This window comes from Ambystoma mexicanum, chromosome 3p (assembly GCF_040938575.1).
Source record: "Ambystoma mexicanum isolate Mex_15411 chromosome 3p, UKY_AmexF1_1, whole genome shotgun sequence".
NCBI classification, from domain to species: Eukaryota; Metazoa; Chordata; class Amphibia; order Caudata; family Ambystomatidae; genus Ambystoma; species Ambystoma mexicanum.
Genome location: NC_090925.1, coordinates 1211254415 through 1211275829, shown reverse-complemented (window position 1 = coordinate 1211275829; position 21415 = coordinate 1211254415). Strand labels below are relative to the sequence as shown.

Sequence of the window (21415 nt, the reverse complement as noted above, 5' to 3'; positions counted from 1 at the left end):
TTCACATGCTGCATTTTATCACAGATTATGAGCTGTCTCCTTTTGTGCGCAATGAAGAAGGTAAACTTATAAACATATCCCTACCACAAATAGGAATATAAATATAAAATATCTACTATCCATGGTTTATAAACAGGACATTACTGTAAAATTCATAATGTACATGATAGCTTTTATTAGGTGACCACTGCATCACCGTGAATGCAGTGGGCATTTTTAAAGTTGACATTTTCGGCGGTGCAGTGATCACAGAGATAGTATTATTTATAAAACAGTAGTGCCTATATTTGTATGGAATTTCTATATGGTGATATTAATCATATGCTAGTGCCTTATTGTTATATTGCATTAGGAAATGAATAGCAAACAAAAGTGTGGTTGAGTTATTTGCAATGTTCACTTTAAACAATCGTTGCATTCAGTAGCGAAAGCTAATTTTATTAAAACAAATGTACTAACCTGGCTTCGTTGAAGGCTTGAAAGGAGTGGTTTTCCAATTATAACATGTTTAAATTACATGTTTAACATTATTATTAAAAAAGCACATATGATTGTAAAGGATACTTACTTTGTATCTGCACTGGTCACAGTCTTCAATTGAAGTGATTTATATTATTATGAAGTGTGGTCTAGGAGACCACCAGGGGGTGCGGACCGTGAAGGCCGTGTGAAGTTGCTGCCCCGCTTAAGCACCATCAACCCGGAGCTCGTAGGGCTCCCCCCACGGCAGAACTAGCCGCAACGTGATGCCTTCGAGCCCCCCCCCTCGAGAACGTGGATGTCGAGGGGAGTCTGTGCACCCCGTTTCAGCTAAGCCATGAACAGAGAAAACACGTGGAGGCAGCTGGATCCAATAGGTGGGCTAAGCGGGATCCTAGAGCCTCCTTGGGGGTAAGAGGAGTGCAGAGGAGAGCGGTGGAGGGCCAGGACTTTGTGCTGGCGGGGGACCAACCACCTCATTGTGCCCATGTCGTCGGTTCTGCCGAACACCCTTGCTTTAGACACTAGAAAAACAAAGGTCACAGCTGCAAAGAATAAGACTTGAACAGAAGAGTGCACAGTGTGAGCCAATCAGGGAGAAGACATACACTACCCCCTGTAGGAAAACATCCACCTAGGAGCGGAATCACTAACACAGAACAAGAGCCCCCAGCCCATTAAGAGATCGATATTCAGGACCAAGAGAAGCCAAAGAGGTCCTTGCACATAATAGATAAAATACAAAAAATTATACACTGATTTTTGACAGACATACACAACTAATAGAGCCATACACTTCCATGCATTCAGAATTACACTATTTAGACGTGCCCATGGTCCCAGAGCAAGAGGCCAAGAAGCACGACCCATGAAGTCATGCAGACGCATCAGGAGAAAGGAAGGAGAAAGGTAGCATGTTTCCCATGAAAAGTCACAATATTAATTGTCAGTTGAACAGTCACAAGGGTGAAAATGGTAAATTGATGCCAACCTCTGAGTCTCATGGGCAAGGATGTAAAGTATTCTTTTTTATTGCCACAATGTTCACACCTCACAATTCTATTGGTTAATTATGACAGAAGCGGCCCACCCCAGGACATTTGAGGGAGCCAAGTGTGAGGGGTCAGAAATGGCAGGTGAACATTCATTTGCAATGTTTTCAACATTAGTCATTTTATTAAAATAGAAGATTTTGGATAAAGGCCTTTTGTCCCTAGCCTAAAGAGAGTTTCCCTGCCTAGGAAACTAAAACTAAAGATCAGTCTGTGTCTCGTTGTCAAAATTAGGCAAACTGTCCTTGTGTAAAAAACATATCTGGCCCTCACACTAAAAGGTGCAAGTTAAATGTCTCTGTTTTAGATTAGATTCAGCAAATAAAGTACAAAAACCAAATATGTAAACCCAACAAAACAATCCTTGTATCCAGGGAATTATTCCCTCCCCCTGACATGTTTCAGGTAGAATATTGAAAGTGTTCTGTTCAAACAATGTTCTTTTAAGATTTAGTAGAAATGTCTCTTCCCCACAACACCCTCCCAAGGATGGCAAAAAGTGTCTTTTCTACATATCAACGTAAATGATGGTGGTTTAACACTTTCTTTAGGATGTTAAGAACATGTCTTTTTCAAACAATGGTTCTTTAGGAGTAGAAGAAAATGTCTATTTTACACAACACCCTCTCAGGGATGATGACAAGTGTCTTCTCCAAGCTATGGTGTTTGAAAGGAAGGCAAAAGTGTATTTTCTGCGCAGTAACTTTAAATGGATTACTTGGTGCACTCTCCTTCCAGGAATTCCCCTATAGGGTTGCAGATCCCCTGGTGTACTCACCTGCCAGGTATCTTTCCACCAAAGGCTCACTGCCTGGTGCACCTCTTTAACCAGGTCTTCTTATAACTTTCTCTTTATCTTTAAGTTTTCTTTCTCTTGACTTTAAATGGATTACTTGGTGTATTCTCCTGCCAGGAACCCCTCTCTGTGTTTGCAGATCACCTGAGGTACTCCCCTGCCAGGTATATTTTCGGCAAAGGCTCACTGCCTGATGCACTTCTTTCTCCCGGTCTTATAACTCTCTCTTCTTCTTTCGGTTCTCTTATTCTTGAAGTATAACACAGTTCTACTCCTTCACTGTTTATACTTTATTGACTCCAACATGCCTCATATTGACATTTCACATATGGGGACTTGTTCAAGCTTTGTCAACTCCATTTCTAGTATTCATTGGGTTGTGGCAATACTTGTTGCAATCTTACTTGTTCCAACTCCCCCCATATTGACATTTCATGTATGGAGACTTGTTCAAGCTTTGTTTGTTAACTTAATTTCTAATATTCATTGACTTGTGGCAATACTTGTTCTAATCTTCCACATATTGATATTTCACATGTGAGGATTTCTACAGATCTTGCCCTTCAACTTCTATTCATTAGTGTTAAATTGCTTATCACAACTCTTACTCCATTTTTATCCATATCGACATCTCATTTATGGAGATTTGGGTAAGTTCTGTCTTTCTATATTACTTGGTTGATATTCAAAACAAGTATTTAATTGCTTGGTCATCTGTCTGGGCAGACCCACCAGTGTTTGCTGGCCTTTCCGACCCATGGCGTACAGCTGCAGTGAATTCCTTGCTTTGGTAAAGCATTTTACCGCTCTGCGACCCCCTCGCGGTTCTCCCACAGGCTTCTCCTTCACCTGCCAGTTCATCTGCTGCTCTTCACTGCAAGCGTGCATCCGACAGCCTTTCCACTGCGCTGGCTCCCCAGCGGTCCTCCTGTGGTGGTTTATCGTGCTTCTCCCGTCCTCTCTCCTTCCTTGTAGGAAGCGTCTACCTCCTTCAGCACAGTCTGTTCTCGGGTGTCTGCCTCTGGTATTAGTTCCTGCTTCGTGTGCTCTGAACCTCTCCTCTCGGCCTTGACTTCCACATTCACTGTTGATTTGAAAAGGTTCCACATTTTTAAATGTCCCACACAGCTGATTCCCATTACAACTAGTCTGCATGTTTTGCTTCATGTTTCTTAAATCAGGGAAATTAACTTTTAAACATTATTGGGCTGATTCATGGAATTTGTGCGCCGAAAAACGGAGATTTGTGCGCCATTCAGCCCGCAAATCCCCATTTGTTGAACTGGGATTTGCGGGCAGAATGGGGCACAAATCCCTGTTTTTCGGCGCACAAATTCCATGAATCAGCCCCTATATTGTGAAATATTCTCTATTATAATCTGTGCGTTATACATCTCCATCCCTTAGGAGAAGAGCGATAAAATCTCAAGAGTTCTTAATGTTGAAACCAAAAAGTTATGGGTAAATGGTGTTTCCACTCTGGAGAAAAATGGGGGGGCGACCATCCACATGAATGCATCCTCCACTTTTCCACTAATAAAGAATGCTTTTTCAGATTACAACATCAATTAGTTTACAATGCTGTATTATTTATGGAAACATCGAAATGTCAATCCTAAACCTAAGTCTAAGATGGGAGCAAGCTTCAACCATCAAATGAAAAATAAGACAGTCCTTGTGGCATCTTGTCAAAGTAAAAAGGCCTATACAAAAAAAAAAAAATCTATTGTCAAATCATTACAACTTAATTATAGAAAGAGTGTGGGATAGGGTGTTCAATAAAGAAAAAAGTGTTCACAAATAATAAGTCAGGATATGATTGCCCGGGGTCTCCCTTCCCCACGTTTTGAGCATGTGACAAGGTGGATCTCGTGAGCACAGCACACACTTGAGCCTTCGCAGTACGAGTCGACAGTTCCGCCCAGCTACCAGGTTCTTCGATGGTTAAGTCTCTCTTCAATAAAGGTCTCTTGCCTTCGAGGGCCTGATGCATTCAATTAAACAAACAAACAAAATGTTCCTCCCCAAATGAACGTCGGGGTGATGGCTTTCAACCCCATGGATCTCCCTCTGCCGGTCTCGGATCCTAATGCCAGGGGGGACAATCCACTTTCCCTGGTCTTACAATCCTTCTTGCACTCACAAACCTTAATGTCTTTTCAAACAATTCACTGTCAACACACTGTTCATGGGACTTCAGGCTTTGTCCCTTCTTGTTAGCATCCCTCTGCCGGGTTCACTCTTGCCAACCTTTGGAACGCACTGTTCATGTACTAATTTCACCATGCAGGATTCATTTCCCTTAGCTTTCACAAACATCTGTCGGTCAAAGACTTTCAACAGTCAATAGTCTTTGACAAGACCCCTGTATGACCACTTTGACCTCTCTTTGCCTCTTCCAAGGCCTTCTTGTTACGGTAGTCTCTACCATTGGGTATTCGCCCAGAGTTTCCTGTGTGAGCACCCACGTGCTTCCGGATGCCTCTGTTGCTGTGGTTTTTCCTCTCTTTCATCAATTGTTTCTTTAAACCCTTTAAACCCTTTAAAGTTCAAATGAGCTGTTTGCTATTTTTCGTTCAACACAGTTCGGTTTCTTGGGACGTAAATGGCGTTAGTACGTTGTCTTTTGTGTTGTGCGAAAGTGTTCGAGTCGGAAAGGGGGGGGCAGTGTTTTGGAATGTCCTACGTGAAAGGATGGGGAAAAGGTGTTGACAGAAGGGGGATACTGCATCTCACTCGTCAGTGTCCCACTCCTGAAGGATCCCCATCCAGGTGATCCTGTCTCACTCGTCCACCCCAGGAAGTCAATCGAATGGCAATGGCTGTGTCCTGGCCACCTGGATGACAGATCCCCGGAGACTAACTATGGAGATACCTTCAGGTTCCTCACAGTCTTGTACCATGCATCGTTGCCACTTGCGTGGTCTCTTGGTGCTCTGGCAGACCTGCAATGGAAGGAGGGTTAGGGGTTTTGTTAGTGGGATTGAGAGGGGGAAGAGCAAGAGAGCTTTGTGTGCTGTTGGCAGCTTCAGTTTGGAGAAACTGGTCACTGAGCGTCAGTGGGTTTTCGGTTTGTAGCCGTCATGTGGTGTTGAGGTATGATTGTGCATGGTTTGGTTTCATATTGGGTGTTGTAAAGTGTGTGCGGATTGTGGTGCGGTAGTGGTATGGTTGTGCTTAGTTCAGAGTTTGAGGGTGAGTGATGTAGAATGGTGAGTTTTTAGTATTGTTAGTTAACAGCAACACATTTCCCACCCCCAACAATCCAAGTGTGATACATTTCCCACCCCCAACAATCTAAGTGTGATACATTTCCTACCACCAGAAATCCATTTAAGGGTGATACATTTCCTACCTTCAAAAATCCATCTAACTGCAATACATTTACTAGCCCCAACAATCCATCCAAGTGCAACACACCTCCCACTCCCAAAAATCTATCCAAGTGTGACACACTTCCCACCCCAGCAATCCATCCAAGTGCGATACATTTCCTATCCCCAAGAATCCATCTAAGTGCAAAACATTTCCTACCCACAACAATCCATCCAAGTGTGATACATTTCCTAGCCCCAACAATCCATCCAAGTGCGATACACAGCTAGTACCCAATTGCTCTGTAGGGCTATCTAAGGGGTGCAGCATGTAATCTACACAGTGTTATAATATAAAGGTGGTGAAGTAGAAGTGGCAGGGTATTTCATTGAGCACAGCAATTGCTGTGTTCACCGCCCGTGCCACCTTACCTTAGTTGTAGCTGTAGGTTGCTCCAATGGTCATCCATGGGCGAACAGGGGCAAACAGGGAGTGGAGCTGCTCTGGGGGAGTTGTCCTTTGCCTTGAGCCCTTAGCCGGCTGCCCAGGCCATCAGTGAAGAGGGCTACTTTCTGGTGCTCGCCACCAATCACGGGCTGGGTCGGCGGGAGAAGGGAGTAGGGGAGGAGGGAGGCACATTGGATGGCAAGCGGGGGAAATAAAGTTAAAAACGCAGAATGGAGACGGATGGTGGGCAGGAGCAGTGACAGAGGGGAAATAAAGTTAAAAATGCAGAATGGAGGCAGATGGTTGGCGGGTACAGCGGCAGGCGGGAAAAAATGCAGAATGGAGGCAGATGGCAGGCGGGAGTGGCGGCAGAGGGGAAATAAAGTAAAAAATGCTGAATGGAGGTGGATGGTGATCGGGAGCGGCAGCAGAGGCACATAAGTTTTAAAAAATGCCGAATGGAGGCGGATGGTGGGCGGGAGTGGGGGAGATAAAGTTTAAAAATGCAGAACTGAGGCGATGGTGGGCAGGAGCAGCGGCAGAGGGGGACATAAGGCTGCTCACCTGGTGTTGAAGCTGAATCTCAGCATACTGCTCCAATGTTTCCAAATAGGCAGATAAATAATGTATATGAAAAGACATGGAATACATTACTAGAGAACGTATTTGGGTCACAATGCATAAATAAACAATGGGTACATTCTAAGGAAATAGGTTTGGTGCATGTATTTTAATTGGTTTTCATATGTTTTCAATAGACACCTCAATGTCCATCATGGTGTCAAAAATGTGCAGTTTGATTTTGGTTTCGCAGTGGGACTGTGGTGTCCCGTTGCAAAGTTTTGTTTGTTTAATTTGGAAATACTTTAAAAAGTAAATAAATGATCTGTTTAAAACTACATGTAAGAGGTAATGTTTCTGAGAAATGTACATGCCCTTCTTCATTTATTTTGAACATCATAGTGTGATGATGCAACTTCGGAAGCACTGTGTGCTTTAGCATCTGCGCGTTAAACATTCCAATTTTTACGCAACAAAACTAAGAGTTTTGATTGGCTGTTAGATCTTGTTTTGACATTGTGGAGTTTGTCTTGTGATGATGTGTGTTCCTGTAACTACAGAACCATTTGTTTTAGAGACTTCACAGAGAAGAATCATTTATAATTGATTCTTCTATGTTTGTTTTTACTCTTCTTTTTAATTTCCCGTTGTGTCTTCCCTATCTTTGTTGCCCACTGTTGTAGTCTGCTTTGAGTCTTATGTGTGTGTGTGTTTTCAGTTTGATGTGGTGGTTATTTAGCAGCCTTTTTTATTTTTTTATTTCTGATTTTTAGTTTTGTCCATAGAATGGACCTGTGAGATGGCAAAGAAAGTGATGTATCATGAGGGGGTCAAGAATGCCTCATCAGCAGCAGCTTGTGATAAAGAGATGCAGGTGGTTGTTGTTCCGGGGGATGAGGCACAGGAATCTGTGACATCTGTCACATGGGTGGAGCATACATAACCTCCCAGGAGACACCACGTCAGCACTAGTATACCGTCATCTCTGTGCTCAGAGTATTACTTGGTGATGGAGGGACAAGCACTAGTGGAGGCAGAGCAGGGAAAATGTAAATTCTGTGGCCACATCTTGTGATGGGAGCACTCCCCGATAAAAGGGCAGAGCTTGGTGACCTCACCATATGTCCAGCATCTCATGTGAATGAACTGGGGCGGTGAAGGTGGACTTCTTGAAGACCTTTAAAAAACAAACCATCTGCCTGGTGGGACAAAGACACCTGGTTGCTGCTGGAGCCACTGACCTGCCGCCACCTGCTGCTGCTGCATCTACACTATCCTATTATGGATTGTCACCTGCCCTGGATGTTGATGATGCATCTGGTTCTGTTCCACCTGCCGCCATTAGTGCCTCTGGTGTACATTTATGATTTGTGATAACTGCTACCAAAGAGTTGTGTTTAGTGGCAGGTGTTTCATGGTCTTGGAGGATGCCTGGGTACAACATGGTAACCCGTGCCCTGTGAGGAATCTGAGGGCATCATCACTTCTTTCCACAACATATCCTCATCTCAGGTGACCAGGGAAAGGCTGTCGCTATTGGATTCTGACCCTGGGGGTAGATATGCAAGGGAAGATCCCCTGGGTGGAGGAGACTCGGGGAGTGGGGATGAGGCACCCTTGGGTGAGACACAGTATCCCCCATTTCCTTTTTCTAGTGAATCTAATGTCCCCCAGGCCTTTGTAGGTTACTATCAATCCCTTCCCTATTCTTTACCTAATTTAAATCCCAATAAACTCCAATCAAGTACTGGGACGAGGAAGAGCCATACCAGAGCTATATATCCTCTCTTTTGGGATTCATACTCACATGTACACCACTTGGGTACTGAGACAAGGAGGCCACCATTAACACAAAAAACTGACGAAAGAAGAAATATGAGTGGTCTAGTTATTGGGCTCATTTTCATGGAGACAGGAACTTTAAAACAGGCTCAGCAGAGAGGCTGAGGTGGAAGCACAAAAGGCCCGAAGGGCAGAAGTTGTGGCAGGGAGAAGGCATCTTCCCAAGATGCTGGAAATCATAGAGAACGTGATCCTGTGTAGTTAGAGGGTCTCATTGACAGTCTGACGCAGAGCTGAGTTGGCAGTCTGAGGTGGAGCTGAGAAAGCATTGCGGCACAGAGCAAAGGTACTGGGAGTGGTGGAGAGACTCCCAAATGCTCATAGGTGCAGGACAGCTGACTACAGTCTACTGGAGCTCCGAGTAGCCAGCAGGGAAGCGAGGAAGCTGTGGAGCCGTATGCCAGAGGGAACCAGCGCAAGCAGACCGGGAGAGGAGATGTTTCTAAAGAATTTGTGGGATGTGGGGGATGGAATTGCGCTAAACACCATTAGGCTAAGAGACAACAATCAAATAACAGTATTTTAACGGTTTGGAATTAAGAACAGCCGACACGTGTTTCGACACTTGCGTCGTCTTCAAGGCTGGGTGGTTAAACCACATTCAAGTATCATGTACAATAGACGATAACATAATACATCAGCATATATAGCAATATAAGGTACAAAATTAAATAACAGATATGTGAGACAATCACAAAAAAGGACATATTATTAGAGAAGAAAAAAAAAATTATCAAATAATCCAACATAAAAAATGAAAAAATGAATGAATAAATGAGGGACATGCAATATCTGGTAAGAAGGGTAGGACAGCAGTAATGGATCAATATAGGCACATCGCAGAAAGAACAAGGATATGGAGAATGTACATGAGCATAATTGTAATCAATACTGTGTCATCTTCAAGTGTAGGTGATACCACACACACCCTCGCAAGGCCCCCATGAAAATCACGCACCAGCACAGTGCCATAAGTACAAAGTAGTGGTGTCAAGCCAGAAAAATAGTCCGATCGGTAGTGGTGCCGATAGTCATCAAAGGAAAAAAAAAATATATATATATATATAGATGGCACCCTTGACAGAAGTTGCAGGATGAATACAAAAGGTACTAAGGAAAATGGCTAGATCCAGGCACAGCGTCCACCTCATTAAACTGCTTTGTAATCCATCTTTTATCTAAACAGGCTAAGGGTGCAGGAAATACAGCTTTATTTGGCCTTTTTAGATATGAGTAAATCCTTTGATTGTGTGATGAGAGCAAAGTTATGGGAGAAGATGAGGGAACAGGATTGCCCTAAGGCTTTACTAAAAATATTCACTCTATTATACACAGATACAAGAATGAGAGTAAGGCTGGATTTGCATGGAACCTTCTCGCCCTGGATAGCAACTGAAGGGGACCTACGCCAGGGTTGCGCATGTGCCCTGTTCTTGTTTAATGTGTACGTTTCAGATTTGAATGAATCCTTGTGTGTTGCAGGGGCAAATCCTTGTGCTCTGTGACTATATGATAATTGGTCTCCAGAGGTCGTTAACATCAGTATATAAGTATTTCCAAAATGTGGACTAAGAGCTTAACATTCCAAAGTCAAAGATATGATATGATGTGACATTTATAACGCGCCTATACTTGAATCCAACTGGCAAGTTAAGACATCAAAAAACTGTGTTTAGTTGGAGAATTGCAAATGCAAAACTAGAATGTGTTCAATGCTTTAAATATCTTGGGATTCAAATGATTGGCAAAGAAACACAGGAGGCCAGAAAGGGTAATTTCAATAGTGCGGGTATTGTTGCTGTTGCTCAACTTTGGGCTTTGGATAAAAAATGTGGTTGCTTCTCTTTGTATCCAGTAGTCAAACTATATAACCAGAAGATAGCACCAAGAGTAATACATGCAGCGGAGACCCAGGATGGTGAGGTAGAATCACAAACAATTTGAATCCAAGTTATGGAAAAAAGTACTGTCACGTCCTCCAGGAGTCCCGTTAGCAGCAATCTGACATGAATTAGGAATTACTGCACTAAAGGCTTTCATAGATTGGCGGCAAATGCAGTTGGTGAGAAGCCTTCTTAGTCCACCGGAGGGTACACTTTTTGTTAAATTAAATTAGTTATGGCACAATGAATCATAGAAACATTGTCGTTATGGATAGATGTGGGTGTGATATTTTTGGGTTCGGTGGAATCCTCAGCAGAATTGTTGTTGTGTCCACACAAAGTGAAAACAAATTGTGGGCGCATTTTGGGGAACTAGACTGGATAAATAACAGACACATTAGGCCTCATTAGGACCCTGGCGGTGACGGTATGAGCGGTGCCGGTAAGGCACCGGCACCGTTCATACCGTCCCTCCGCATTACGAGTTCTGCTTGCGGGTTCCTGACAGCCCGCCAGGTTTTACCTAGCGGGCTCTGGGGCACCCGTGAGCATAACTTGTAATGCCGCTAGCACTGTTATCAACAGTGCCGGCGCATCCATGCTCCCACCCCCATTCTGCCCTATAGGGCAGAATGGGGATGGGGAGCCCGGCAATACCGCTACCCTCGAATGGGCGAATACCGGCCCATTCATTTCGTAATGGGCCGGTAATTGCCCGATCGCGGGAGGCGGTGCCGGTACGAGCGAGGCAAGGCACGGCTACCGCCATGCTCGTAATGAGGCCCATTGTATCAGATTATAAGTTATTTGATCATTTTCAATTGGATATTAAATCATTGAATGTTTCACAACCATATTTAATGAGACTCCCTTCTATGAAATGTAGAAATCTGTTATTAAGGATGACATTGAATATAGTACCACCATTAGACGTGGTGGGAGCAAGAGGCAAAATCACGAAAGAACAAAGACTATGCTGTATTTGTGGTGAAAATGTTGAAACATTATATAATTAGGGTTTCCTGATTTAGGGGTTTATTTTTTTTTTTTACTTCCGGCTGTTTTCAAAAAATTCTGAATCTGTGTTTATCCATGTTTTCCTGTGTGCCCCTTCAAATAAATCATGGATAACTGTTTTTTCCAGTGTATATACACACATATTCGTTTATTGTTTCATTGCATGCATAGGTAGGGAAATATCTTGCATGACCCACTGCAAGAATAACATATGCTCATGTTTGAGAGGTTAACCTCGAAATCCATCCTACTGCAACCATCGTTCAAAGACGTTCATCAATCACAGAATTATTTTTTAGTGTTAGTATTATTTATAAAACACACACACTAGCTTCTTCCAAAACTGTTAAGTGTATTTTGCATGAAAAAAGAAAAGGTTAGTGTTTGACATAACATCTAGGACTACAGCATTTAAGGCTGTCCTCCTTTTGTTCCTGCTTCTTTTTTAAACATTAGTGAAATCATCTATTTTTTGCGCACAAGCGGTTAACACAGTTAGTTGGCCCCTCATTTTGATGCAGACTGCTGCCAATGACAACCTGTTGGAGCTGGATGAACTGACCATTTTGTTGTGTATGTGGTGGAGAAAGTGAGTGAGCCTTGTTCTTCCCACATGATTGTTTTAAGTTGCACAGGTGGGTGTCCCTTGCAGAGTGTGTGCGTTGCTGATAGCGGTGCTCAAGGCATGTTGGAGGTTGTAGGAGCATTGGAACTGCGGGTGTTGGTTTATGGTCAGAGCGTGTTGGTTTATGGCCTGAGGGCAACTCTCATGTTGCCACTCCCTCTTTGATCCTTTGATGGCCTTGAAAGGAAGACATGGGGTGCATGAGCATGTGTAGGTTTGTGGTGTAGGGACCTGCAGGGGCTACTGGGATGTCATGAGCACTGTTGTGGTGGCTGGGAGCAAGTCACACAGGGCATGTTAAGTTTACACTTTCTAGTTTACCATGTCTAAAATCATCTTAGTTGAATCTGATTTTGGCAACTAAAATTAGGAGATTTAGGATGACATTTCGACCATTGGTAGGATTAGGCAACCGCAGTCTGAATCAAGATAGACTATACTTTTTGGATAAATCCCTCTCAACCTGGAACATGCGCTATGCTGCTTGAAAGACTGCAAGTACCAGAATTAATTGTGGTTGCCTTGTAAAAAACAGGCTAAGTCTCTGACTAGCTTCAACCCAGGTCATTTGAAGGATGCACACGTTTTCTACTTGGGGATGCAGCATCTCTTTTTGTTTAGAAGGCTGAAGCAGAGAGACATTGGTACAGAGGAGGTGAGGTGCATATTTTATGACAGGTTTTATTGCTGCTGCATCTTCAAGACCCCTTGGATTGTGCACGTAGATGCTGCACACCATTCCCAGAGCATAGCTTACCTGGCACACTTTGAAATAAGGTACCCGTAAGATATGTCACTGCACCATTTTCTAAGAGCTGCAATAAAGTTGAAGTGCTCAACTGGCCTTCTGGGAATTAAAACTGTGACTGCAAGGTGTGCAGAGATGTCTTATGTACGCGCTTAACCTATTGAACAATATTGAACAATCTCACAACAAACAAATTCATTTTTGCAGACACACATATTTTACAGTGTATGGTGAGAGGCACGTAAAGAGACATGCGATTGATCTGTGCTGTGATGTATTTGTGTGGGCCCTGTTTGTGTATGTGAACGCTAAATGCATGTACTTAATGAGGGAGAGGCAGTACAGAATTTATAAAACAATACGCTATCTTGCTGGGACAATGCGTCTGCTGCAGAGAGGTGAATAACAGGCAAACTATAGTTTTCATCCTGACAGAGGTTGCAGAACAGCATTTTGTAGTGTTGCAAAATAATAGTAACACCTGATATTCTATGACAAGACTGGAGGCGAGCATTATGCTTCAACTTCTTTTATTACTACTTTTCAGCAGTTTCAACAAACCAATAACCAAACACTGTAAAATGTCCAAAGTGACTTTTCTTTCTTAGAACTACAATCCCCATAGTCTCTGTAGTCCATCTCCATCTCTGCTCAGCTATGACCACATCCTGTCCCTGAGCTCCTCCTCTTCTTTTACTGCTCTCCAAGCAGATAAGTATCAAATTTTGTCATCTCTGTTTAAACTGATAATAAAAGACGTAGTATGAGATTAGGAGTATATAGATATGTTATGTAAGGACGTAACAAATGCATACGTGATAGAGTGATAGGCTGTAAAGCTTGTATTTTGTGATATCATGAATGTATGGCACAATACGATTGTACGTAGTATTAGCTAATGATTGAACTATGCGCAGCAGAACGTTCAGGTGAGCTTTGAGATAAGGGGGCATTGTCCCCGCTTCCGCGGCAAGTCTGGTCCCGTGCCGTATGCCCGTCACTCCAGGGGTTGGCTTCGATTCACCGCGGAGCGAAACAAGCCCTCGAACGAAGGGGAGAAGCTGCCGGAGCACTCCGGCCCCCTCCTTCGTGGAGGAGGAGCCGAGACCGAAGGTGCCCTCTCCGCGTTGCATTCACTAATGCGACACGGAGAAGCTAGGAAGCCGAGCCCAGAGGTGATGACCTCACACGCAGATTGGAGGAAGCGTGTGCGACTGGAGCATTGAACGCTCCTTTATCTGAACTCCACACGCTGAGGAAAGAGAGTGTGTGCGACCGGAGCATCGAACGCTCCTTTTCTGTATATAAAGTAGCGCAAAGCCCATCAAGGCAGTGTGCTCTGCTCGCCGGAGGAAATCTCCTCCCAGATAAGCACGAGCTGAGGTATCAAGCCACAACAGAGACACAAAGCCACCCCAGGGAGACAGCTAGACTACAGACAACCTACCCAGGTTAAAAGACGCTTGAAGTCCAGTGCAGCCACATAAAAAAAAAAATATATATATAACATTAATTAAGTATATTAACCTACAGCATCTAACTAGTGAAAGTGGGTGTACAGAGACACCTGTTCAGGTATCCAGGCACACTGCATGATCCTGAAGATGCCAGAGTTTGAGTGGAGCGAAGAGGAGCAGTCTTTGGATCTGGCTGCCAGCTTCAAAGAAATGCTCGGGAGCTCACTAGTGGATGCTGTGGCTCAAGGGGTCAGACCCCTACAAGAAAGGCTGGAGACTTTGGAGGCAATGCTGGCCCACCCAAGGATAGCACCATAGAGACAGAGCGCACGCCCACTGAACCCTCTAACACAGGGTGTAAACGGAGTATTAAGGCCCGAAAGAGGAGGGCCTCTTATGACCCCCAGGGCCCATTGGAAGGGGCAAAAGACAAGGCCCCTGAGGTTGCCAACACCTTTGCAAAGCTCAAGGAAGCCTATTTTCACCACCAGGCAGGACCGAACTTCACGACCCCCACGCCAGGGGAAGACATTGGTGGAGGTGATGACCCAGGCTTGGAAGAGGAGCCAGTAGAAGGTGACCGGTCTTCACACGAGGGTGAAGAAGTGGAAGAGGATTGGGCGAAGCCCAGCAGGGGTAAGAGAGCCTGCAAGGAAAAGCACCTCGAAGAGGATCAGGAAGACGTGTTCAACCCGGACAGTATCCGGAATCCTAGATCCTCAGACTGGCAACCCACTCCCAGGGTTGCGCAGTACATGACTGCGTGGCTAAGGAAGGCCCTCGACAAAGCGGTCAGACAACGCCTTCGTGCAGAATGCTCAAGACCAGATCTACCAGGCAAGGTTGTGGAGTCCCCCGAACTGGATCCCAAGATGTTAACCTTAGTGTTCAAGACTAGCAAGGCCCTCGCAAAGGCATTATTGATAGATCATGGAAAAGTTGCCAGAAGAAGGTATTAGATCTGGCTGGGCCGCTGTCAAAGATCATGGATCTGGCGGAGAGAGCTAAAGATACGGGAAGGAAGTGGACCCCAACACCTTAGCAGGCTGGGCCCAGAGAGCCGTCTGTCTTCTGGAGAATGCCAACCACACCATTTGCTCAGAGAGGAGAAGAGGCCTGCTACTGAAATTCCTAAACTCAGCGAGACCTTTGGGAAAGAAATGGGCCGGTTCGTAGGTACCTACACCTCCCTGGAGAAAGCGCAAGCCTCCATTCGTAAAATCTTCAAGAACAGAGTTTTTGCTAGGACCGGCCGCTTCAGGGGGAAGATGAAGTTGTGTGTTCTTCTGAAGATGGACATCTCAGCAGTATGCTACATAAATCACCTGGGAGGAACGAAGTCCAGAATGTTAGCTGAACTGGCAAAGGACTTCTGGCATTTTTGTCTCCAGTCAGAGACATCAGTGACGACAGAGTACCCACCCGGAGCACTGAACGTAGTGGCCGATTGGAACTCGCGTTACCTCACGGACTCCAGCGACTGGATGTTGGACCCGACAGTATTTCAGGTACTGAATCAGAAGTGGGGCCCAGTGCGCATAGACCTTTTCGCGTCTCGCCTCAATACACAGACAGCCGAATACTTCAGCTGGAGGGTAGACCCAGAGGCGCCAGGAAAAGAGGCGTTCCTACAAGAATGGTCAGGCAGGCCACACTACACTTTTCCCCCCTTCGTAATGCTGAGCAGAGTTCTAGCAAAGTGTCGAAGGGAGAGGGCAGAGTTGATTTTAGTGGCACCACTGTGGAAGTCACAAGTATGGTTTCCGACCCTGATGGAGCTAGGGGTGGACCTGCCGAGAGTTCTCCCGAAGGAGACTGGCTGCTCACGGACCAAGTTGGGTTGTGTCATCCTCTGAGAGTGAGAGGGACTCTCCCGCTCATCGCGTGCAGGATATCAGGAGAACTGGGCGCGGCCAGGCGTTTCGTCACAGGCTGCAGAGCTTATCGCAGAGCCCTGGGCTCCCTGCACTAGGAGGAGCTATGATGCAGCTTGGGCCAAGTGGACTAGTTCGTGTAAAGGGAGAGGTGTTCATCCCATTTCAGCCCCTGTAGTAGTTATCCTGAATTTTCTAGCAAAATGATTGCAAGACGGGAGAGCATTCCGCACTATAGGCGTATACAGGTCTGCGATATCAGCAGGACATTTGCCGACTGAAGGTGTACCTGCGGGAGAACATCCAGCAGTGGTGAGGCTAATCAGAGGAGCCAGATTTAAAGTACCCCCAGAGCCCAGGTATAATACAGTATGGGACGTCTCAGCGGTCCTTCGTCTCTTGGAAGATTAGCCGTCAAACAGATTCTTGTCCCTTAAACAATTGTCAGGCAAGCTGGCGATGCTTTTATGCTTAGTGTCTTGTAAACGAGTATCAGATGTCAAGGCATTGGAGGTGGATAGAAAATCATTCGGTCCGGGAGTTAGTTTCTCGATAGTTAAAAGAACAAAGACAGGGACTTCGTCAGTACACTACTCTTACTTTCCAAATAAGACCAAGTGGTGTGTAGCGAGCTGTATTAAGGAGTATGAAAGCAGGACAGCTGAGTGTAGAGCACCTAGTGCCACGCAATTGCTCATAGCACCTAGGAAGCCTTTCCACGCTGTACCATCGCTAGATGGGTTAAGGAGTTAATGCTAGCAGCGGGTATCAGTTTAAGGAAATACGGAGCGCATTCTGTACGTGGAGCAATGGCTTCCAGGGCCTTTACAGTGTGAGCGTCATTGAAGGACATTATGTTAGCGGCAGATTGGGCTAGTGAGCATACCTTTAAGGAATTTTACTTTAAGCCAACAGAAAGTTTGGCAGTTACTGTGTTGGGAAAGCTTTGAACAAGCATAATGCTCGCCTCCAGTCTTGTCATAGTATGAAGATTAACCCTGCTAACTGCGCAGGGAGTATTAATTCTATTAAAGGCTAGGAGGCGAGCATTAAATTCCCGCCCATTCATGTATTGTTAATGATGATGTTTTGTATAATGACTGCAATACATGGACACCAACAGGGTTTCAAATCCGCTGTACACTTACACCAGGGGTCAAGTCCTAAATATTAAAGTGGGGGACTCATCAACAAATGCAATGGTATGTGACATTGCCAGAAATTAGCATATCAATGTGAAATATGCACATCTCATTAAATTAGCTTTGCATAACCACCCAAATTGCACAGGACGAATGGCATTTGCCTTTCATAAAATCAACACACACACACAAAACCAAGAGAGGAAAAGGATATTTTCTTCTAATAGTGTTTTTGAAAACGTTAAACTCCAAGAACCAATACAAATGTTTTCCCTGGGACTTGTAGTACCGAAATGGAACATTTAGTTTTTAGTTATTTTTCATCAGGTTATATATATAGTGCAGTGGTGAAGTGTCCGGCCTACAAACATGACGACTGCAGGTCGAACCCAGAGGTCGGCTTTATTTAATAAATTAAGACGCCATTCAAGGTTTCTCATTTTAGCAGGGGGGGACTGAGTCGCCCCTCTGAAAAAAGTGGGTGGACTCCGTCCCCCCGCGTGTACCCTGAACTTGAGCCCTGACTTACACATGGAGAAGGGCAAAATTAATGAATTAACCGAAGAAGGAAACAACAACAATCCCACGGGCCAGATGTTTTCGGTATTCCCTGAAAATCAGAAACCCTATATGTAATCTATATGCGGAATGCATGGATTTAGCACCTGCACGTACACTTGTATTTTGTAATTTTATAATCAAAACAGGGATGCCATCTTGGGAGTGGTTGTGGTTTTCTCATTTATCTGCACCAATGGATGAATTATGTATAGCGGCAGAGCGGTTTGCAAATCAAATATTTCGGGAAGATGTATTTTAATATGTTAATGTGTTCTTATGAATTTGTATGTAGCAATGTTATTGGTGATTGTAGATAGGCAGTTTGTATGATTATAAAGGTTTTATTGTGACTGTTTCTTTTATTGTGGTTTGTAGAAATTGTATAGTGTGAAAGGTTTCAGATTGTTTTTAACTGCTTTTGAAACTAGAACACACTATAAATAAATAAAAATAAAAAACTGTTTATGTTTAAAAAGATGAGCTTTAAATAAATATATTTTTAGGTAGAAAATTGTTGCAATTTTTACTTAAAACCGCAATGTTTTTTTTCAAATTGACCAAATAATTCTCACAATAGAGGTAATTTATATGAAGGTATCATTGTAAACCGAACATCAGTAAAACTGCAAAAGGTTAAAGAATGTTGAAGTTGAAAATAAGAACTATGAAAGTGTAGTGGGGATGCAGGTTCTGCGCAGAGAAAAGGCGTGAACTTATCACCTGCAGGAGTAGCACACTAAAAGGGAAGGGGGGGATGTAGTGAGGGCCACATAGGGTTATGCATCAGGCTGGAAAAATGACCCTTTCTGATGGTGTTCTAACTAAATAATTTACAAATAATAAGGCTTAAACTGCAGGTAAGTATGTGGGACATAACATTAGATGTAGGCATTGCTAACAGGCATGGGTGCTCACATTGACTAGAATATAAATGTGCTCTTTTAATAATTTGTCTAGCAGTGGTAGAAGCTGACAGCACATTGCCAATTACACATTCCCAGGCTATTGCGGGAATAAATAAACAGCTCTCAATACATTTGAGGTCAGGAAACAAAGTTCATAGCGATTTGGGAAGGGAGAAATTGTACAACCATTTTATAATTCAGCATATTCCGTTTTGGAAACTGGTCTAATGACAGTTTCAAAATACCCCATGGTGGTTTCAAATCATCCCTCAGCACATCTCAGCCTTGGATGTGGCTCAAAGAGTTCCTAGGCTGCAACATTAACTCCATAACTTGTTAACAGTTCAAGGCTCTTGTGGCGTCATGATCAATTGCGCTCTCATGCAAAACTCGTGCAGATGTCTGGTGGCAGATGAATAAGGTTCCGCTAGTCATCTCTAATATCTCATTGTTTTGGCACTATGATGTGGGAACCGTGGGTTTGACTGTGATGTCACAGCGGGGCCAAGGGTGGTGTGGTAAGACTTGTGGGACCCAATCATTTCTGGATAATGTATATCCCGCTATAGGGGAATCGCATAGCTTCACCAATAAGCTTCATCTGGGGTATTGACCTATTGTTGCAATGTGTTTTGAGGCTAATTAGTTTGTACCATTATACACATTTTTATCCTGGGGCGTAACTTAATTTCATATAGTTGTGTTCTGCATTCTGTTTGAATTTCGCTTTCCCAGTTGTAAGTGAGCCCAGAATAAAGTGTGTTACTTCTTGCCTGGCGTACACTCCTTCTTTGATTAATTTTGTAATTTGTATTGGTGAGTTTCGAGGCAAGCCACAGTGCAAATTTATTCAGTGTACAATCATGTTTACACTGAAATCAAAATGAAGTATTTTTCCTAAAATCCTGATATAAGCTGTGATTTGCTGTGTCCTCAAGCATGTTCCTTTAAAGAAGACCAGGATCCATGTGTTCACGGAAATGTTTTGCAATTTTATGCAATTCCATTTGCTGCATCACGATTTTCACATGTTTGAAATAGATTTAAAGAGTTATATGAATACACAGAAAAATATCAAAAACTCCAAAAGGCGGAAAAAGGGTAGCAGGTAATGATGTACACTATAAAATTGTGTTTTTTTTATAAGGACATTTAAACAACTCTCTTTCATAACATCTCAATATAGATCACTATTTTTTTTATGTAACAGGCGGGTAATGGACTAGGCATTGCAATTTGTGATATTTTGTTAGGGAATCCCAAATTGGTTCATATGTAGACATTTAGAACAATTCTTTATAACATTCTTTGGAACCTTGGCTACACGTTACTTTGGGGTATTTGAATTCAATATTAATGTTTTGGTATATTAATAAATAAATAAGTTAGATATTTTATCTAACACTTTTGCTAGAAAATGAAGAATAGTGATATTATTAATTAAATAAATCACCACAAACCCCTTGAAATTCCTTAAGAAACCTTCACTTCATCTGAGTTAAGGCAAAACATCTCAATGCATCAAATCGCTTGATGTTCTTGGAAAAACAATACGGTTGAATGGTTTTAAATTGAAAGTTTAATGCATCAAAACGTCTGTAATTAAATTCTGGAAGCTTTGCCATCTAACCTTCCTTTGTATTGTGTAGATCGTGAGCCTAATGAGGACATTACCAATGTCTTCATCAAAGACATCATATGGTACATCACTTATGATATCACACACAACATCGTTGGAAACAAGAGCACACCGATGACATCACAGATGGCTTCAGTGATGGCATCACAAGACGTACACAATATGTATATATATCTAGTATGTTACTATGCTGTCACTAATTTCCTGTTTTTTTATAAAATGTGCACAAATTCAATGTACAGTCTCCAGCATAGGCATAGATAATTACAAAGCCGAGTCATTTCTCATCTCTCAATTCTTATTTTATACTAAGAAACTTCATTGAGACACTAATTCACAATTAAAAAGTGTAAAGTCACATATTGTAAAGCAAAAGTAGACAAATAAAAAAAATTATTTACAGAAGAAGATGCTATTTATTTTTAGAAGGTTCCTCTTCTGAACACTCACATCTTTCTATCACAGCCTGAAAATGGCACAAATGCTATTTGTAAGGAGAGATTTTACATCCCTGATTATTTTCTTTTTTAAAAGACACTTTATCCATTTTACACGATTGCATGTCTATGATACTGAAAGTATCACAGTATTCTTCAATGATTACTGACAACATGTCTTCATATAAGGTACTAAATAAATGAGTATTGAAGATTGCTATTTCTGAATATTTGACAAACAGGTTAGTAAAATTTTTTAATAATCCTAACATGCAGACTAATGTATAATAGGAGCAACTATGCTACACATGCTTCATTTTTCAACAACACAGCAAAGTTAGACATGGCTCACATAGGTAAAAGAGGATACAATCATGTGTAAGGGAAATGCTTGAGGCAAATAAGTAATGCAACATAATTAAGGGTACAAAAGTGAAAAACAGTATAAAAACAAGTACTTATTTTGTGGTATTGACATTTATATTTAACAAGCGATGTCAGTAGACAACGTATCCTCATGCAGGGTCTACATGTTTATTACATGCGTGCTAGCTAGCCTGTAAAGTAAGAAACTCTCCAAATAGAGCCCAAGCCATGGATTTTAAAATCCTTACATTCAACTTACCCATTAACA

The 21415-nt window shown here is 43.0% G+C and overlaps 1 protein-coding gene across 2 annotated transcripts in view; it reads right to left on the bottom strand.

Annotated features, from left to right (window-relative positions):
- Positions 1 to 21415, bottom strand: part of LOC138581368 (formin-J-like) — a 1098959-nt gene that overhangs the window by 375312 nt on the left and 702232 nt on the right. The gene's annotated exons all lie outside the window — the stretch shown is intronic.